We start from the raw sequence: 18,829 nt of genomic DNA, 5'->3' as shown, positions 1-18,829 counted from the left end.
ACGTCACTAATTTCTCTGTTACAAACGCGGCTTCACGCTCTGGCAGCTGACATGCATCGTGACGTCCCTGATCCGGCTCCTGATACAGCCCACTCTTCGTGTGGAATAGGAGCGAACAGATTTTGAAAATTCTGCCCGGCTTGCAGGGGATACCTGCTGGAAAGGAGTCTTCTGGGCACCGCCAGTCCAGCCTTATTTCGCACGGCTGCTCTCCCCGCCACACGTTTTTCATATTTCCTTTCCCCCCTAAATTATCTGGCAGATGCCTACCAAGAAAGAAGCTCTTTCTTCACTCCGAGAGAAATAATAATCTGTTTATATGTATTTATAGGCTTCTTTGGATATTAGGTTGACAAAAAAATCATGCATGGCATTGCTTCAAATCTGGTCCTTTCTCAAAAACCATGAAAAACCAAGCCTTGGAACAATAAATAGCAGGCTATATTTTTGGTGCTATCAATGCTCCTGAAGTGTTGCTATTTTTAAAGGTGGAGTTTATGAAAAATGAATGCAGTAGTTTGTAATGTGCCAAATTATATCTATTTCTAAGGAAACACTGCTAGAAAAGAAAAGAAGAGAAAACAAGAGAAGAGAAAGAAAAGAAAAGAAAAGAAAAGAAAAGAAAAGAAAAGAAAAGAAAAGAAAAGAAAAGAAAAGAAAAAAGCGTTCTTCCCCAGCTGGCCTAATTCTCCCCTAACCTTCCTTTGAAATCACTCTCAATAATAGTTATGGCCACACAAACCTAATTCTTGGGCTGAACGGTGACTTTCAGTTTTATATGTTCTAGGCTATTATGGGGAGTGGGAGGGGCGGAGGGAAAGTCTTTTACTTCACAGATATTTGGCAATTCTCCTAATCGACGCTAGAGTTCCAATCCGAGAAACAGGGAGGGGCGGCGAAAGTTATTTAATGAATAAAGAAACTATTGTGCTGTAGTTAAAAATTAGATTTATGAGACTACATTTTTTCTCGGTTGATTATTCTGATTTTTAAGTGATTTCAAGTCTGTTACTCTTTTTAGCTTGTGATTTACCCCCCTAATTAAAGGCAATCAGAGTTACACGGAGGGTGCCCGATTTAGAAGTTATTTCTCTGTTGTGTTATTATTATAGAGGCTATAACTCCACTGCAGATGTAGAGCCAACAGGCAGAAAATATCCACATTTGGGTGCTGGGATAAAGACATAAAACTGGAGAGTGAATATTAATAGCCCATGCAGTTTCCTTACAATGGGGGTGGGGAAAACACTCTCAGGAAAAAGTTAAGATTGATGGTACAAATGCCACGTTCTCTCCTTCTGGATGACACAAGGGGCACAGAGCTGAATGTGGTCTGGTGGTCCGGTGACAAGATAAAAGCTTTTTTTACCTCATGACTTTCTCAAGCTAAGTTTACCAACATTCAGTCACATCACAATGCCTATTGTTATGGAACGAAGGATGGTTGGAATTTGCTTAGAGAGACAGGGCTTAAATACAGCTTGTTTTTGTTTTTTTATTTTATTTTTTAATGTTTATTTAGTTTTGAGAGAGAGAGAGGGAATATGAGCGGGGAGGGGCAGAGAGAGAGGGAGACACAGAATCCAAAGCAGACTCCGGGCTCCGAGCTGTCAGCAGAGATCCCGATGCGGGGCTCGAACTCATGAACCATGAGATCAAGACCTGAACCGAAGTCAGACGCTTAACCGACGGAGCCACCCAGGAGCCCCTTCAGCTTCGTTTCAACTGTAAACTTCTGCAAGGGCAGAAACCACATTTCATTCTCTTTATGTCTCCAGTGGAAACATACATATAACGTCACACACACGACTATCGCTGACCGATGGGATCCCCCACAGTGTAACGTTTACGTATCATTCCTCAGTAAGCTAAGTTCCTACTGGAAAATATTAGTCCGAAAGTCAACTGAGAGTATCTATTTCCAACAGAGAAAACATTTTCAGTATATGCCCACTCCACCAGTATGTATTGTGATGGTCACCTTTCTGTTCCTCGAAAAGCCTGGGTCCCCTCGGCTGCTGCACTAGGAAAGGCCAAGGCTGCCTCCCAGACCCCAGGAAGCTGGAGGATGCCTACTTAAGGTCACATAATTAGCTGGCATACATGTCCTTTTGCTGCTAGATTTCCCAGGGGATTCTACAGACTAAAAAAAAAAAATAACAACTGACTTCGGAGTGACCTATGTATATTTTCTTTTTTTGACTTTAAACACAAACACCCAATGGGGCTCCTGGGTGGCTCAGTTGGTTGGGCGTCCGACTTCGGCTCAGGTCATGATCTCACAATCCGTGGGTTCGAGCCCCGCATTGGGCTCTATGCTGACAGCTCGGGGCCTGGAGCCTCCTTCGGATTCTGTGTCTCCCTCTCTCTCTCTGCCCCTCCCCTGCTCATACTCTGTCTCTGTCTCAAAAATAAATAAAAACATTAAAAAATTTAAAAAAAAAATAAAAAATAAACACAAACACCCAAATGCTCTGCAAACTGTTCTGCGCCACTGTCCCACCTGTCTTCACCTGTGGTGCTTCCTCGCTAACTACTCCTTTGCCATCTATTCCCGGGGAAAAACTCAAGTTGGATGTAAGAAACCGCGCTGCCTCTCACTACCTCCTCTTGACTCCCACGGGTTCTAAACTTCACGCAGGACTTATCCGCCGGTTTTTCGGCAAATGGAAAACATACTGGAGAGGCTGGAAATGTTCTTACCCGCTCATTATTCAGAAAACTCTCAGGAACAAATGCAGAGGTTAAAGGACAAAAGTGTCTTTGTTTACACTATCCTCGGGGCATCTACCGATTTGACCATTTTTTCAACAGAACAGCTACGTAAATTCCCGATTTCTTAAAAGCACTTTGTTACACTCCTCACCGAATATTCTGGATGTGCTAAACGCCCACACGTTGAGAACCCGTAGAGTTGTGGTCTGAAAGCTCCAGGAGGCCAGGTTCCAAGGCCCCAACCTCCTCACTGCCCGGGGTCAGAGCCACATCTTACCTGTACCAGGAAGATGTTATCAGGATTAGCTACTGGGAATTCCGTATTGTTCTTTCAATAATTTTATAATAATTAATAGCTGTCACAACATGAAGCTGGGGCTAGGTCAGCGCACTTTGAAGAAGTTGGATAGTCGAGCTGAGGAAAATGGTAGCTGGAGGGGACAGTGGTTTTAAGAACCAAGATGGAGCTTGGACATATTTACAGACTGAATGGAAGGATTCCATGGAGGGAGACCAAACGCCAGGAAACAAAGGGATAATTATGGATCGTAATTATTACTTGGGACAGGAGTAGATATCCAGGGGAGGGATTCGTTTTAGAGGGGAGAGGGCCAATTCCTCATCAGAAATAGAGGAAAAGAACAAATGGGCAAGAATAAGAATATTCTTAATTCTTATTGGAATAAGATACGGATATTGTGCCCACGAAGGACGGAAATGGATGGAGCTCACGTGCATCGGGGTGCTAGCTCTCGGTGAGGACCAAGCCAAGGCTATCTGCAGGGGAGAAGGGAGGTGCGAGGGGCAAGGGCAGGGTTTTAAGGAGAGGGGAGGAATCTGAAACAGCCACCGAGGGAACAGTGGCAGGAGCTCAGCATGACAGCGGCAGTAGGGTGGACTCAGCTGGACTAATGGGATTATAGAAAAATGGGCTTCAACGTCTCCAAATACCACCCAAAGTCGTGATCAAGGCACAGGCCTAGAAACGAGCGATACAAACCCTGAACAAAAATAATGATACATGCTGGAGCGCTAAATACCAGTGTTCTGTCCCCCAGGGAAGCTCTTAAAACATACCTGGTGGGTCCTGTTGATGACCGTCTTAGTCCATTCGGGCTGATACAACAGAATACCAGAGACTGGGTGGTTTATAAACAACAAAGGCTGGGAAGGCCAACCTCAAGGGGCCTACAGATTCGGTGGTGAAGGCTCTCTTCTTGGTTCACAGACACCATCTTCTCGCTGAAGGGGTGAGGGAGCTTTCTGGGGGACCTTTTATAAAGGCGCCGACCCCGTCACCGATGCCTCATCCTCACGACCCAATCACCTCCCAAAGGCCCCACCTCCAAATACCATTCTAGGCATTAGGTTTCAACCTAGGAATCTTGGAGAACACAGACTCAGTCTGCAGGAATGTTTGTCTCTAACCAGACTCAAGGCTGCCCACTGAAGGGTTCTCCTCTCTCTCTCTCTCTCTCTCTCTCTCTCTCTCATCTACCTAGTCACTGTAAAAATCATCCATTATTATGTACTAATGGTCTCTGAAGACACCATTAGCACTAATCTGCTAACTCTTACTATGATTATCATCAATATGATTGCCCTTAATGGTATGTTTACAGTGAATACTGTAATTATTATTACCTGCCTATCCTAGCAACAGTAAACAACTGCTAATATTTATTAAGTGACCTTCCTCTGTGCCAGGCACTGTGCTGAGAACATCGTGTATTTACGCGAAATCTCCATCACTTGTCACCAGAAGCCAAAGTGATGCCTATCACAGACCCAGTTTTATAGATGAGGAATCTGAGGCTTTGAAGTGTAGGTAACCTGGCTGGGTTAAAGTGCTAATCAGTGGCAGAGGGGGTCTGTCCAACAGCAGAGCCTCCTCTTATAAAAGGACGTCTGCACCCTATCATTTTTTTGAAATTTTTAACATTTTTATTCATTTTTTGTGAGACACAAAGAGACAGGGTGTGAGCAGGGGAGAGGCAGAGACAGAGGGTGACATAGAATCCAGAGCAAGCTCCAGGCTCTCAGCTGTCAGCACAGAGCCCGATGGAGGGCTCGAAGCCATGAACCATAGAATCATGACCTGAGCCAAAGTCGGATGCTCAACTGACTGAGCCACCCAGGTGCCCTAAGGAGGTCTGCACCCCATCGTTTGTGATTGGGAATGTATAATAAATGGTGTTCCCCAAAGTGCCTATCACTTAGAATGTGAACTTAGAGATATGGGCTTTGCAGAAGGTTCAGGATCTCAAGATAAAATCATCCTGGATTTAAGGCTCACCCTAATCCTAAATCCAGTCACTGGTGTGCTTGTAAGAGGAGAACAGTACACAGAGAGACATACACAGAGGAGAAGCCCCTGTGAAGACAGAGGCAGAGAACAGAGAGAGAGGCAGCCATAAGCCAAGTGATGCCAGGAGTCTCCTGACGCCGGAAGGAGTGAGGAAGGATTCTCTCCCGGAGGCTTTGGGGGGAGCACGCCCTCTCCCCCAAGACCTGATGTTGGACTTCTGGATTCCAGAACCATGAGAGAATAAATTTCCGTTGGTTTAAGCCACTCAGCCTTTGGCACTTTGTCATAGAAGGCCTCGGAAATACAGAGCCCTCTCACAGAAAGATATAATTTCTCAAATGCTCTTAGGAATATTTTTAATCACTTCATTGTTTTAGGCAGTACATGCAAATGTGATTTTAGGCAAAAGGTATTTGTATTCAGAATATTAAATGCTGAGCATAATGCTTACTTAGATATTATATGCAATGTCATTCATAATATATAAGGGAAATTTTGCTTCTTCACATTAAATAAATGATGCAAACTATTTAAATTAATTATATAAGAAAAATACGACTTATGAAAAATACATTAAAGACGATACACTGTGTTTATACATGAACTCCGTGTATATTAAAAAGCCGACTGAGATTTAACCACTTGCTACAGCATCAAAAATAGAAAATAATCAGAATTTGAAATGACTGCTTTTCTTTTGCTTAATGTCCACTGGTTTATTATTTGTTTGAATATTTATGATTTGCTTTAAATTGCAGGACAAGAGAAGGGTTCAGTGGCTATTTGCAAGCATTTTTCTACAGATAACAAACCATGTATGTGGATACTTTGATTTCCAATGAGTTAAAATTGCACATAATTGCCCATATTTTTCTGTTTTAATATCAGCTATTGATGAATGAGAATTTAATGTGCAAGGTAAGCATATGTGAGCTCTATGAGGTTTTCATTTTAAAGAGGACAATATTTAAATAATTTTCAATATTTTCATTACAAAATACATTTAAAGGTCTATAATGAAACAGTCACTATTCCCAACCTGGAAAACTTTTTTTGATTTCTCTGACAGCTCAGAACGCTCTAGCTGGAAAACACTGAAATTCTCTATTAGCAGTCACCAAACATTTGGTTCCAGGATCCATTTGTATTTAAAAAAAAAAACAAAACAAAACAAAAAATTGAGGATTCCAAAGAGCTTTTGTTTATGTGGGTTATAACTATTGATATTTACACTATTTGAAATCACAACTGAGCAATGTTTGAAATATTTAATTCATTTAAAAATAAAAATAGTAAATGCATTACATGTTAACCTAAGTAAGATTTTTACGAAAAAATACATTTTCCCCCCAAATTAAGAAGCATGGCGTTAATTTTCATTTTTGGATATTTATTTAATGGCTGGTTCGACAGACTACTGGATTCTCACCTCATCCAGTTATTTGATCTGTGACAATATGTTATTTTAGGTGAAGTATCTAAACAAAATCTAGCCTCACACAGATATGTCATTAGAAAAAGACTAAAAAAAAAAATAAAAAGGAAAATTATTTTCATAGTTTTATTTTTTATTTTCAAAAAATGTAATGTTTATTTACTTTTGAGAGAGAGAAACAGAGTGCGAGCAGGGGAGAGGCAGAAAGAGAGGGAGACACAATCTGAAGCAGGCTCCAGGCTCTGAGCCATCAGCACAGAGCCTGAAGCGGGGCTCGAACCCACAGGCTGTGAGATCATGACCTGAGCTGACGTAGGACACTTAACCGACTGAGCCACCCAGACACCCCTGGTCTGTTTTCTACTAATGGACCTCTTTCCATATATGACTTGGTAACATCATGCATTGGTCATTTGGAAACTGGTGGATTCATGGGTTATGCAGCTCTTCCAAACAATACACATCATTATTCAATATCAAAAAAGTAATGTATTTGGGTTTTTTTGTTTTTTTTTAAATTTTTTTTTCAACATTTATTTATTTTGGGGACAGAGAGACAGAGCATGAACGGGGGAGGGGCAGAGAGAGAGGGAGACACAGAATCAGAAACAGGCTGCAGGCTCTGAGCCACCAGCCCAGAGCCTGACGCAGGGCTCGAACTCACAGACCGCGAGATCGTGACCTGGCTGAAGTCGGACGCTTAACCGACTGCGCCACCCAGGTGCCCCAAAAGTAATGTATTTGTTAATGTCACTGCCCATTTCATCAAAAAAGCCTTCGACATAGGAAAATTGTCAATCTCACTGTGACAGATGTAAGTTTTCCAAAATGTACTTTTATTTCAATATTCAGATTTTAGCATTAACCATAAATATCCGTCACTCACGTTCAAAAAGTTATCTGCTAAAAAAAAAAAAACAAAAAACAAACAAACAAAAAAACTCCGAAAAGTTATCTGCTAAACACCCAAGTCTAAATAACCACAGTTTGTTTCTCAGTCACTCTTTCAACTGAAAGTGATGTTCCACGAATAAAGCAGCCAATTCAGCAGGTAACTCAAACAAGAAGAGACTTGGTTTGCAGAGTCAAGGTTCACACACACTTCCATTTGCAAAGGAAGTCTTTATGGGTATGTAGGAGAAAGAAAATAAATTTCTCCCTACCCTCTAGGTTCTTGGCTGAACTCACCCCCCCCACCCCATAATAAAAGAGAGACTAAAAAGAGAAAAACAAATTTAATATTCTACAGAAGCCAATTTGACAATAAGTTATATTAAAAAATAAATAAATATAATATTGTGTGCATGAAGGCCCCAAAGATATGAGACCCAAAGAAGTGACAAAAACAGGCAGCTATTATACCTTTTTGGCAAAGAAACAATAAATGTGTAAAGAATTGACAAGGCAAAGAAGTTGAGGCTTAGGGTAGTAACTTAGTAAAGAAATATCAAGCTTTGTTTACAAAGGCTCTTGGCCTTGAACTCCCTAGCTCTGATGGTAAGGAGCAGGGGCCACCATTCACATGGAGATTTATTTTCTGCCCTCAGAGAGACAAAGGACAGTCAGAGCATCCTTCCTGCATCAGCTGTTTCTCATGGAACTTTAATTCAAAGTAATCAATATGCCAAAGTGGCATTATTTGGGGGAACCCGGCCCCTAACCCCCATGAAACAGTTTTCTCTTGGTCAGATAGAGTGGTTTTTTTTTTTTTGAAATGTACGCAGAGATTGTGATTTAATAAACATACGTATCTCCACTACTCACCAAAGACATTTTAAGGCAGATGACTTTCTGGGGCATGCAAAGGTGAGGAATACAATAAACCCTAATACAGCTGGTGTCACTGCCTTAATCGGCACCAACATGCCTGCGTTTTTACTCCCTGTTGCTTTTGTGCAACTGGTGCAAATGTCCACGGGGCGAAAAGGTGAACAATGTCACAGTGTTGCTATAAAGTAACTATTACCTTGCAGAACCTAAAAGGGTCTCAGAGACCCCCTAAGGTCTGTGGCTCACACTTTGAGAAACACCGCTCTATACCACTTCTAGACGCAAGGGTCAAGTTGATATCGCAAAATCAGCACCAATCTCTGACCAACTCCTCAGTCTGGAATAGAATTCTGCCCTTTGAAATAAAAGCTCCTTGCTAATAATTGCTCTGTGTTTACCCTCCTGGCTCCCTATTTGCCTCAGCCCCAAGAAACTAGAAAGTCTGGAGCCTTCCTGCCATGAAAGCGAGTTGACTTTCTTCTCCTGTCTGGTGAGAGAGATTGCAGCGATAGCTGGTCTGAGGGGGTCGGGGGCGTCTCTAAGGCACTGTGCCTGCCAGCTTTCACAACAGGAGCTTTTGAAGTCACTTGGGCAATTCTGAACACAGCCAGCCTGCCACATCAAAATAACTGCGGTCTCTTGGCATCCCATCCTGGCTTCCCGAACACTGAAGCGTGGCCTCCACGGGGCCTTGACCTCACCTGCCAAATTGGAATGGGCAGGGAAGCAAGGCAACTGTCATAATCCTCTTTAGCAATTCCTTGCAAAGCATATTTGCATGTTTTGCATGCATGTTTGCATGCAGCCAGAATGAAGGACTGTCCAGGGCATCTGTGCGGTTTGCTATCTCTCTACCTCTTCTCTGGTGTTGGCAGGGGAAAAGAGGGACAATTTCAAGTGTCTCACAAAGGCCACACTCTCTGATGCTGTCACTCAGAGTCTCAGAGGCCATTGGCTCATTGTCTTAAAGGAAGAGTATTTATAAAGGCATCCGAAGAATCCTCAAGATGCTGGCCTTGGCCAAATAAACTCTGAAGACATGTGAATGGGTCACCGGAAGCCACAAAATATGTAACTAGGACTGAGTTGCATCACACACCGGACGCCTTTACCACACATACTTGCAGCTAGGAAGTGACAGTTCCAGAAGGTTTGGGAACAGAGCCCAGATCAAAGGACTCCACAGTTATAGTACAAGGTAGCTTAATGTCATTGTTTCCAGAGTAAGCCCAGGTGACTCTGTGTGTGTGTGTGTGTGTGTGTGTGTGTGTGTGTGCGTGCGTGTGTGTGGTGTTGAGGGTTAGGGATAGGGAATGGAGAACACACAGGGGTACACTACCTGAAATCAAACCAGCTTACCCTCCAGGTAGTCCTCAAGAGCCATCTATCCCTTTCTGCCAGGAAAGAAGTGAAATCCTCTGTGGGGTTGGGGGGGGGGGGGGCGGGGGGAAGCATCAGAAAGCAGTGCAGGACCAGAGATCCAGGCTGAGAATCTGAAATGAAACCCTAGGTTTACTGCTTCCTGATGGGTGGCCATGGGCAATCACTTAATCTAACCATTCTGTGCCTCGGTTTCTCATCTATAAAATGGGAACAACAGTAGCACCTACATCTCAGAGTGTTATTAGGATCATTAAACAAGCTGGCTAATATTTCTAGACTATTTAGAACAGTATCAGGCACAATGTAAGCCCATATAAGTGTTTGGGTGTTTTTTTCCTAACACTTACCCCATAAAAGGCATGGAACTCTATTTCTTCATTCAGTCACTGAGTGATATAACCCCCCCCCCCCCCGCCCGCAAAGGAGCACAGATACTTAGGCACATCTTCAGGAAAAAAACAGAATGGATGTACGGCAGCATTAAGTTAGTCATCCACAAATGTTATTAGAATAAATCATGAGTAATGTGTATGCTTTAAGCACTATCTAGCCATTAACTTTTAAATATTTCATTTAGCTTTGTGAAGCATGCCCTATAGAACATAACTACCATAGGAGTATAGTTCTCAGCTTGTTCAAGCACAAAGACCTCTTTAATTATTTTAAAAACATAGTACAACATAGTACCCCCGGCACCCCCCCACACAGGGCATGTTAATAAAAAAGTAATTTTACTGTTATATATACTTTTTTTACTTTCCTCCTGCCCTTTGATTGAGAAAAAAAAAATACTGCTTTAAAAGTGACCAAGAACCCCTTCAAATAAATGTATGCAAAGCAGGTTATTTACGTGGATATCCAACTGAGAATGTTTGGTACCCAAACAGGTTCTATGACTCTTATTCCCCAAGGGTCCTGTCTTCTTTGGATTAGGAGCAACTTTGCCAGAGGGACAGAATCCTCAGAAGCTAATATCACATTCTTGGGAACATTCAAATGTATTAAAATGAAGATGGGTTAACCAAATGAAAGTCAAACCCCAGAATCCCAACCTCCGCGTCACCCTTGTGGCCCCTACATTCTTGCATTGGTTAGCATTTGCCAGGCAAGACTTTTTAGAGCAGTATTTCAAGAAGCCAAAGGCCAACATTTTTTATGTCTTAACTCAGAATAGCCTGCTTTACTCTTCACACAATCTTCCACAGTTGGGCCTTACAATTTTTCATTGTTTACTCCTTCAGGAATCCAAACCACTGTAGCAAAGACGTTAAGCAGAGAAACAGATAATCCCACGTAGTTTCTGCAGGAACCATGCCTGTTTCCAGAGATAATAGAATGGATCCAAATTTCATGGAACTAATACAGATCCATGGAAACCTCCCCAAGCAAAAAACACAGAAGCTCAATGGATTGGATATTTTCCAGAAAATTCAAAACCAGGATAACAAGGGATTTTAGAACTCCCCCACCCCTTCCGTTGATAGGAATTTCTCTCCTGTGTGACCCGGAACACAATTCCAAGAACTGACTTTTGTCCACCCGGTAAAATAGTATTTAAAATAGATATGTCCATCGGCTGAAATCATGTTTAAGAATGACTTCTTGTCTGTTTCTCATTCCCTTTGAAACCAAATGTAAAATAACCTTTCGCATGGCTGTATTTTACTACCACTTTAAAGGAGTTGTTTTTATTTTAGGATATAATGTGCAAAATCATGCTACTTAACACTACATTATATTCACAGATCATGAAAGTTAAATACAGACACCTTGCTGATTTCCTAATATAGATTCAGCTAAGATTAGTTATGCATCCACCACCTTAACATTCAGATTGGGGGGAGGAAAAGCCTTAGTTAAAAATCACACTTGCATTGTAAGTGCTTAGATTTTCATGGTTCATTTAAGAGCTTCACAATCAAGAATTTAATTATGTCAAAAAAAAAAAAAAAAAGAATGGTATCTTCTTAACAGGCAGGATTGCATCCCCCTCAACTTCTCCCCAACCCCCCCAAATGGATCATTATCTTTAACCTCTGTGGACTTGTTTTCTGACCTATGAAATAAGGCATTTGGTTAGGTGATTTTAAGATACCCTCTGGTTCTATCATGCTGCGATTTTAAGATTTCTAAGGAACAGACTAATGAGGAGGCGAAGAGGAAACAGAGCCAAGATGCTATGGGAACCTGGCCAATTCAATTCCTAAACAAGGTGATGTTTCCCATGATGCCAGACAAATGTCCCACACCTCACTGTCGGGGGACTGGCAACCGGGCTGATGGGTAACAAGCCACCATAGAACAACGGAGACCCCAAAACCTCAATTTTGCTTTAATATTTGAACATTTGCCTCACAATATGCTATTCAACAAATCACTGACTCTCAAAAATCATGGCCCTGGGTGTTAAGGCACCAGGACGGAAGGAGAACTAATAATAAGAGACTAATCGGGGCAGGGGGGTGGGGTGGGGGTGGTGGGGAAGGTCTTGTTTTTGGATCAGCAAATCTAACAATAACTTCCAGGCTGAGTAACAAAGTGTTTATGCTTTGCAAGTTTGTATCAATGCACAGTATAATCCTTTACTTATATTACTTAAATAATTCACCCTGGTGGTAGCCAGTGTTCTGACTGGTTCGACTAAATGAAGGTCTGACTCGTGAGGGGTCTTGCTCCCCCACCAAACAAAGCCTAAGACACAGGCTTGCGTGCGTGTAGTTTATTTGGGAACGCGATCCCCGAGAGTAGAAGGGCCAGGGAAAGTGAAATAAAGGAAGGAAAGCCAAAAGGAGGATGCACGATGGAGTTGGCCACTTGGTGAAGTGTTCGTTCAATCCTGCAGGACCTTCTGAGGAGCCTTGGGAAACGCATCTCAGAACCGTGCATGTAAGAGAAGAAAGAGGGAAACATTTATCCCTCCGAGTTTCTTGCCCATATGTCAAGGTTTTGCCTCGTGGGTGTTCATTTCCCTGCACTTCCTGTTCATACATGTGAGTTCTTAGCTCCCACAGGAATGCATGACAAAGCCAGAGGAGCCCCTGGACATGAAGCAAGAAGCACGGGCTTATGCCAACGAGCTGTCAGCCTGCACCTATGTGCTGCTAGCTAAGGCCTGTGTACAAGCGCTTGTTTAGCAGTGCCTGGAATATGAACCAAGGCCAAGATGATTTGAACTGGCATACACAAGCATCCAGGCATGTGCAGCAGTCAGGATGGGCCAGTTACGCTGCAGGAACAAATGCCCCCACAGTGGCAATGGCTTACAACAACAAAGGTTTGTTTTTCAGTCATGCTGTAAGTCCAATGTGGGGCTGCTATGGTTCTCTGCCATTTTCTCCACTCCAGGGCCAAAGGGGACAAAACGGTCTCCATCAGGAACATTGCCAGTCAATATGGCTTGAGAGAAGAGGTTAAATTTATGAACCATGCATAGTTTTGTCAAGCTTTTGCCCACAAGAAATTCATCTTCTCACCTTTCGTTGACCAAAACAGGCCATACACCTATTCTCGGTTCAGGGCTGGAATGTATGATACTCTGGCAGGGGGAGGGGGGCGATGGGGGGGATGGGGGCGGGCAACGCAGGAAGGATGATGTGGAGCAGAGTAATTAATACAATCTAGCACACTATGCCTTCACTTTCATGGAAGAAAAGCCAAGGGTAGGAGGAACAAATCACTTCAGGGAATCCTGTGGAAATTCTTTAACAGCACCAACTTTTCCGTGGGCACATGGCCAGCCAGTATTTAGAAATATGAAGTCCCAGGGCACTTGGGTGGCTCAGTCGGTTAAGCATCTGACTCTTGATTTCAGCTCGGGTCACGATCTCATGGTTCACGAGATTGAGCCCCGCGTCCGGCTCTGTGCTGATACAGCGTGGAGCTTGCTTGGGAGTCTCTCTCTCTCCCCTTCCCCTGCCCTCCTGTTTTCTCTCTCTCTCTTAAAAATAAGTGAAAGAACATTTAAATTTTTTTTTAACGTTTATTTATTTTTGAGACAGAGAGAGACAGAGCATGAACGGGGGAGGGGCAGAGAGAGAGGGAGACACAGAATCGGAAGCAGGCTCCAGGCTCTGAGCCATCAGCCCAGAGCCCGACATGGGGCTCGAACTCACGGACCGTGAGATCGTGACCTGAGCCGAAGTCGGAGGCTTAACCGACTGAGCCACCCAGGCGCCCCTAGAACATTTAAAAAAAGAATAGAAGCTTTAAAAATAAAAGCAAAAAAAAACCAAGAAGTATTGAGTCCCATTCAAAGAAAGCAGATCTTTTACCAATGAGAGAGGAAAAACAAAACAAAACAAAACAAAAAACGGTGGTAGGTGATTCCTCAGGGGGAAGCATTAGAAATTATCTACTTCTTATGCCATAATTTTCTTCATTTTATAGATGTTGAGATGGGTCAGTTCTCAGAAATCACAAATGAAGTGACTCGTGCACAAGTTCGTGACAGAGCTGGGACCAGGTGTCAATCAATTCTCCAAATTCCCATTCCAGGGCTAAGTTGAAGGAAACATTGCGGTTATAGTTTTATATTCAAGTTGCCTGAAAGGTATCTCTATTTTACAGAAAATATATTCTTTTCAGATTTAACAACCTCGCGTAACAATAAAACAATTTTAAATAGCTAGGTTAGCCCTACACTGACAAGATAAAGTCCAACCTAATTTATTAGTAAGTATTCCTGTGAGTGAGCATTTTACGGTCAAGGCACTTATCTACCAGCCTCATGACCAGAGACATCAAGTGCTTTGTATAAACAGTTAAGAAGCATCAGAATTCTGTCGGACGAAAGGACCAAGAGGGAAAAGGCCAGACGGGCCTCCCTCTAGAGGAAAGCAAACGTAACCTCCAGGCCCTTCCTTCACTTCATGTGCTTCACAGACCAATGGGGAAAGGGTGGCAAACCATTTCATTCGGTTATTGATGCAATCGATATTCACTGAGCCCCTACCACGTGCACAGGGCAGTTCGAGCCACAGGGCTTACAGTGAAAACCTGAGGCAGCCGAGGTCCCCGCCATCGTGGGGTGCACGCTTTAGGGAAGGGGTACAGAATGCAGAAGAGAAACAATTAGACGTGCAGATAACCAAGATCATTTCAAATTACAGCCTGTCTGTAAATCTAGCGAAAACAGTGACATGGAAGTGAGAGGTGGGGTGCCAAGCCGTACGTGATGTTCTCCCTGAACAGGCAATAGGTAAGAAAATTACAAAACCGCTTCGGTAAAATCACAACATGGTTTTCAGCAGCAGTGAGCAGCATTATCCCATAAGGGCTATTGTTCCTCTATTAAAGATCTTGGGATGAGTTTTACCTTCTGTGCTCTCTACCTCCCGTTCCCCACTAAATCTCTCCCTTAATTGGCCATTACTATAGTTCTTCTGGCTGTATGTATTAAATGCAGTTTTGTGATTATGGTTCTTAATTTAAAAATCAAGCAAGGAAGCTTTTTATATGCCCCTTACCTAAATTCAGTTGCTTTTTAAGTATTTTCTGTATATCACAAAGCCTTTGAAAGAAAATTCATCCTTTCTCCTCACAAACCCTAGCCACCCTACCGGCATCTAATTCTTGTTGTAGAAAGATCTCTTACGTTTCAAAACCGTAGTTTGGGGCAAAAATGAAAACTTCCTTTCTAAACTATCTTGGGCAACACCCATGCCTTTGTCCAACGCCCTCCCTTCCAAGTATGGGTGGACCTGTGAATGCGTGAGAGGTTCCTCTGATTAGGTTACATTATCAGACAAAAGGCAGATTCTTGCAGTGTCTTCCAGTGTCTAATCTAACCCTCGTGTTTTAAAAGTATGGTGTTTCTCTGACTAGAAGACAGGAAGTCAGAGAGATTGACCCAACCCGCCACCACTGGCTTGAAGATGGAGAGGATACTTGAGAAGAAATGCAGTTAGCATCTCAATGCAGAGTGGCCCGGTCTAATAGCAAAAACCTGGGGACCCTGGACGTACGGCTGCAAGGAAGTGGATTCTCTCAATAACTTAATTAAGCTGAGATACAGATTCTCCCCCAAATCCTCCAGATAAGAGCTCAGGCTGGCTACTCCCTTGACTGGCCTTGTAAGACCCTGACCCAGTCCAGCTTGCCCAGAATGTTGACCTACGGAACTCTGAGATACTAACCGGGTTATCTTTAGCCAATAAGCTTGTGATAATTTGTCATGCAGCAATAGAAAACTAATAGATGTAACCAGATTTATCAACGGAAAGTGTTCTGTTAAACAGCTGAACGACTCTTCCCCGCCTTCAAAATGTGCACCATTAATTCTAATGAAAGGAAGGGAATTCTCTGGGGGGAAAGGGGAGGATGGTCAGTGATGGAAAACCAGGACCCAAGGTGGGACAGACCAATGGGAAACACGGTATCATTTACCTGCCCAGTTGCAATGTTACACTTGGGCTGGGCCACCAACTACTCTCAAGGAAGGAAAGAGATAGATGGACTGCGATAAACTGAAATGCTCCAAGCCACAAGTGATGGGGATTTGGAGACAACCAACTGATTTTCTTTCCTATTCTTACTACGTGGGGTGGGAGTGAGAAGGATGTTGTCGTGTCATGTGGATCATGCCATCCTTGTCATGCCTTTATGGCATTTCTCCAATTATAAATTCACATGCTTGCATGCAAAGAGTTCAAAAGCATTTACAGAATGCAGCAGAGACACTGCTTATTCACCTGACACCCCCCTCTCCCCCCTTTTTCTTGGCACAAAGGAAGGCTACAGTTCTCAGGCTCCTCTACAAATAGGTGGGAGACATCTGATGGCATTCTGGCCAACGGAGTGGAAGCAGAAATAACCGAAGTCATTCCCAGGCCATACTTTTTAAAAAATATCATGAGTCAATATCTAGTTCTCTTGTCCCTGAAGAGGCCATGTGTTGAGATGATAGGTCGCTGGATGGAGGGAGCCTGGGTCTCTGAGTCACTAGATGGAAGAAAGTCTCCACCAACACACTGGACTTTGCAGGAGCCAGAAACAAGTATTTGTTATATTAAGGCTTTGAGAGTTGGGGGGAAGGGGTATTTTCTTATTACAGCATAGCTTCCTAATGCAGGAGTCCCTCCATCTGTGATACGAATGTGGGCTCCCTCTCTCTTACCACCTTATTCCACTGAGCTCCCCCTTCTTCTTGTGATGATGTGAGATAAATTGCCTATGTGATGAGGTGAAGCGAGGTAAGCGACGTAGGCACTGTGACCTAGCACGAGGTTGCTACTGACCTTGTGATGCTACGTCAGAAAGAGGATCACCGGCTTCCAGACCCTGATTAACCGTGGGTGATGCAAACCGCAGACGGCAAAACCACAGATAAGGGAAGACTACTGTCTTAACCCACCCTGAATAAATCACACACATTTTCTCATTGGATTCGATTTAACAGGTTTAGACAGAGTCTCTTCGTCTTCGACTTTTTCTTGATTTGTACAACAACCAAGCATTTACACAAGAACATTAGCACAGGCATTTGAATATCAAATTTAATTACTGTAACAAGAAATTCATATTCTGACACATCTGATATTTACGCTGGGTGATTTCTGTCTTACATAAAACCACAATGAGGAGCATATAAATCCTGATCTTTTGTATACACACACGTAAATTCACACATATACAATAGTTATTAATAACAGGAATGATGGAATAACAGTGGAAACCATGACAAACTCCTTGCAATGCCAAATGAAAGTGTGCTCAGCCAGGGGCACCTGGGTGGCTCAGTCGGTTAAGCGACGACTTTGGCTCAGGTCATGATCTCACAGTTTGTGAGTTTGAGCCCTGCATCGGGCTCTGTGCTGACAGCTCACAGCCTGGAGCCTGCTTTGGATTCTGTGTCTCCCTCTCTCTGCCCCTCCCCAACTCACACTCTCTCTCTCTCTCAAAAGTAAATAAACATTAAAAAAAAATTTAAAAAGAAAGTGTGCTCATCCTTAACTACTGCTCAGTCTCCCACAACTCCACCCCCAAATCAAGAGAAGGGCCTACCTCTCTGATCCTTTCCAGACCAATCTAAGCAATGTCAACCTAGAACAAGAATAAGTTTAAAACAAAAAAAACTAGCATTTGTTTAACAGGGAGAAGGACTGGCAATGAGAAGTCAAAATCACTTTCCCAAACACTCAGAAAAGGTGTTAACCATTTATAAACCAGGAAGCAGAAGTGAAGGCACCCGTCTCTTCCAACCCCATCACCCATTACCCCACTTACTTGAAATGAATTTCAAAGGGCCTAGGAAGTGACAAAGGGCTAATACATATTCTTTAATGTACAAGATTATAATTAACCTAACGTCTGTTTCAAATTTACTATTATCTATTAAAGAATAAATAATTTTACAGCCCTCTAATATAGGTCTTAAGCTTTAAATCACTGACCATAACTAATAAGCAACTTAATAGCAAGAATGCCCTAAATAGAACCACAGACTGCAATTTCACTGAGCATAAATCATCGTCATTTTTAATGCAAAGGCAACAGCAAATCTCGGTAATTACTGGGTGCATTTTGAATCACTTTTATTATTACTGCACTGGCCCCATTAAAAATCCAAAACACTGAACTGCATGGAATATAAAACTGGAATTATGATACCCTACAAACTCTAATTGAAATCCATAAATTTCCTACTAGTATTCAGAATTATTTTGTTGCCAAAGAATTTCAGCTATTCAGAATTAATTTTGAAAGCGTTTGCTTTGTCTGGAGCCGTAAGTAAGAAGATTTTATACCGCCAAATTTGGAGAGTCAGACCTAAAGCAAAACTATGTGGATGGTTTCTTATTCATTCAGGACTTCACCTTTCTCAAGCAAACCAGAATTTGCAAAAAAAAAAAAAAAAAAAAAAAAGAAGAAGAACAGAAAAATAAAATAGAATATATCATCCACAAAAAGAGTATTAATTGGTGCATCCCTTCCAGAATCACTGCCATGCCTAAGGAAGCCCTCACCCATTGTACAACAGGGGTGAGCCTCCACGGCATCAGCATTAATCTCCTTACTACAAATGAGAGGCACCTGGGTGGCTCAGTCAGTTACGCATGCGACTCTCGATTTCAGCTCAGGTCACGATCGTATAGTTCGTGAGTTCGAGCCCCATGCCAGGCTTCACGCTGCCCGTGCAGAGCCTGCTTGGGACTCTGTCTCCCTCTCTCTGTGTCCCTCCCCTGGTCACTCTCTATCTCTCTCTCTCAAAAATAAATAAA

General features: G+C 42.7%; 1 protein-coding gene across 2 annotated transcripts in view; it reads right to left on the bottom strand.

Annotated features, from left to right (window-relative positions):
* Nucleotides 1–18,829, bottom strand: part of SAMD5 (sterile alpha motif domain containing 5) — a 58,347-nt gene that overhangs the window by 7,498 nt on the left and 32,020 nt on the right. The gene's annotated exons all lie outside the window — the stretch shown is intronic.

This window comes from Prionailurus bengalensis, chromosome B2, assembly GCF_016509475.1.
Source record: "Prionailurus bengalensis isolate Pbe53 chromosome B2, Fcat_Pben_1.1_paternal_pri, whole genome shotgun sequence".
NCBI lineage: Eukaryota > Metazoa > Chordata > Mammalia > Carnivora > Felidae > Prionailurus > Prionailurus bengalensis.
This window is presented reverse-complemented; position numbering and strand designations above follow the sequence as displayed.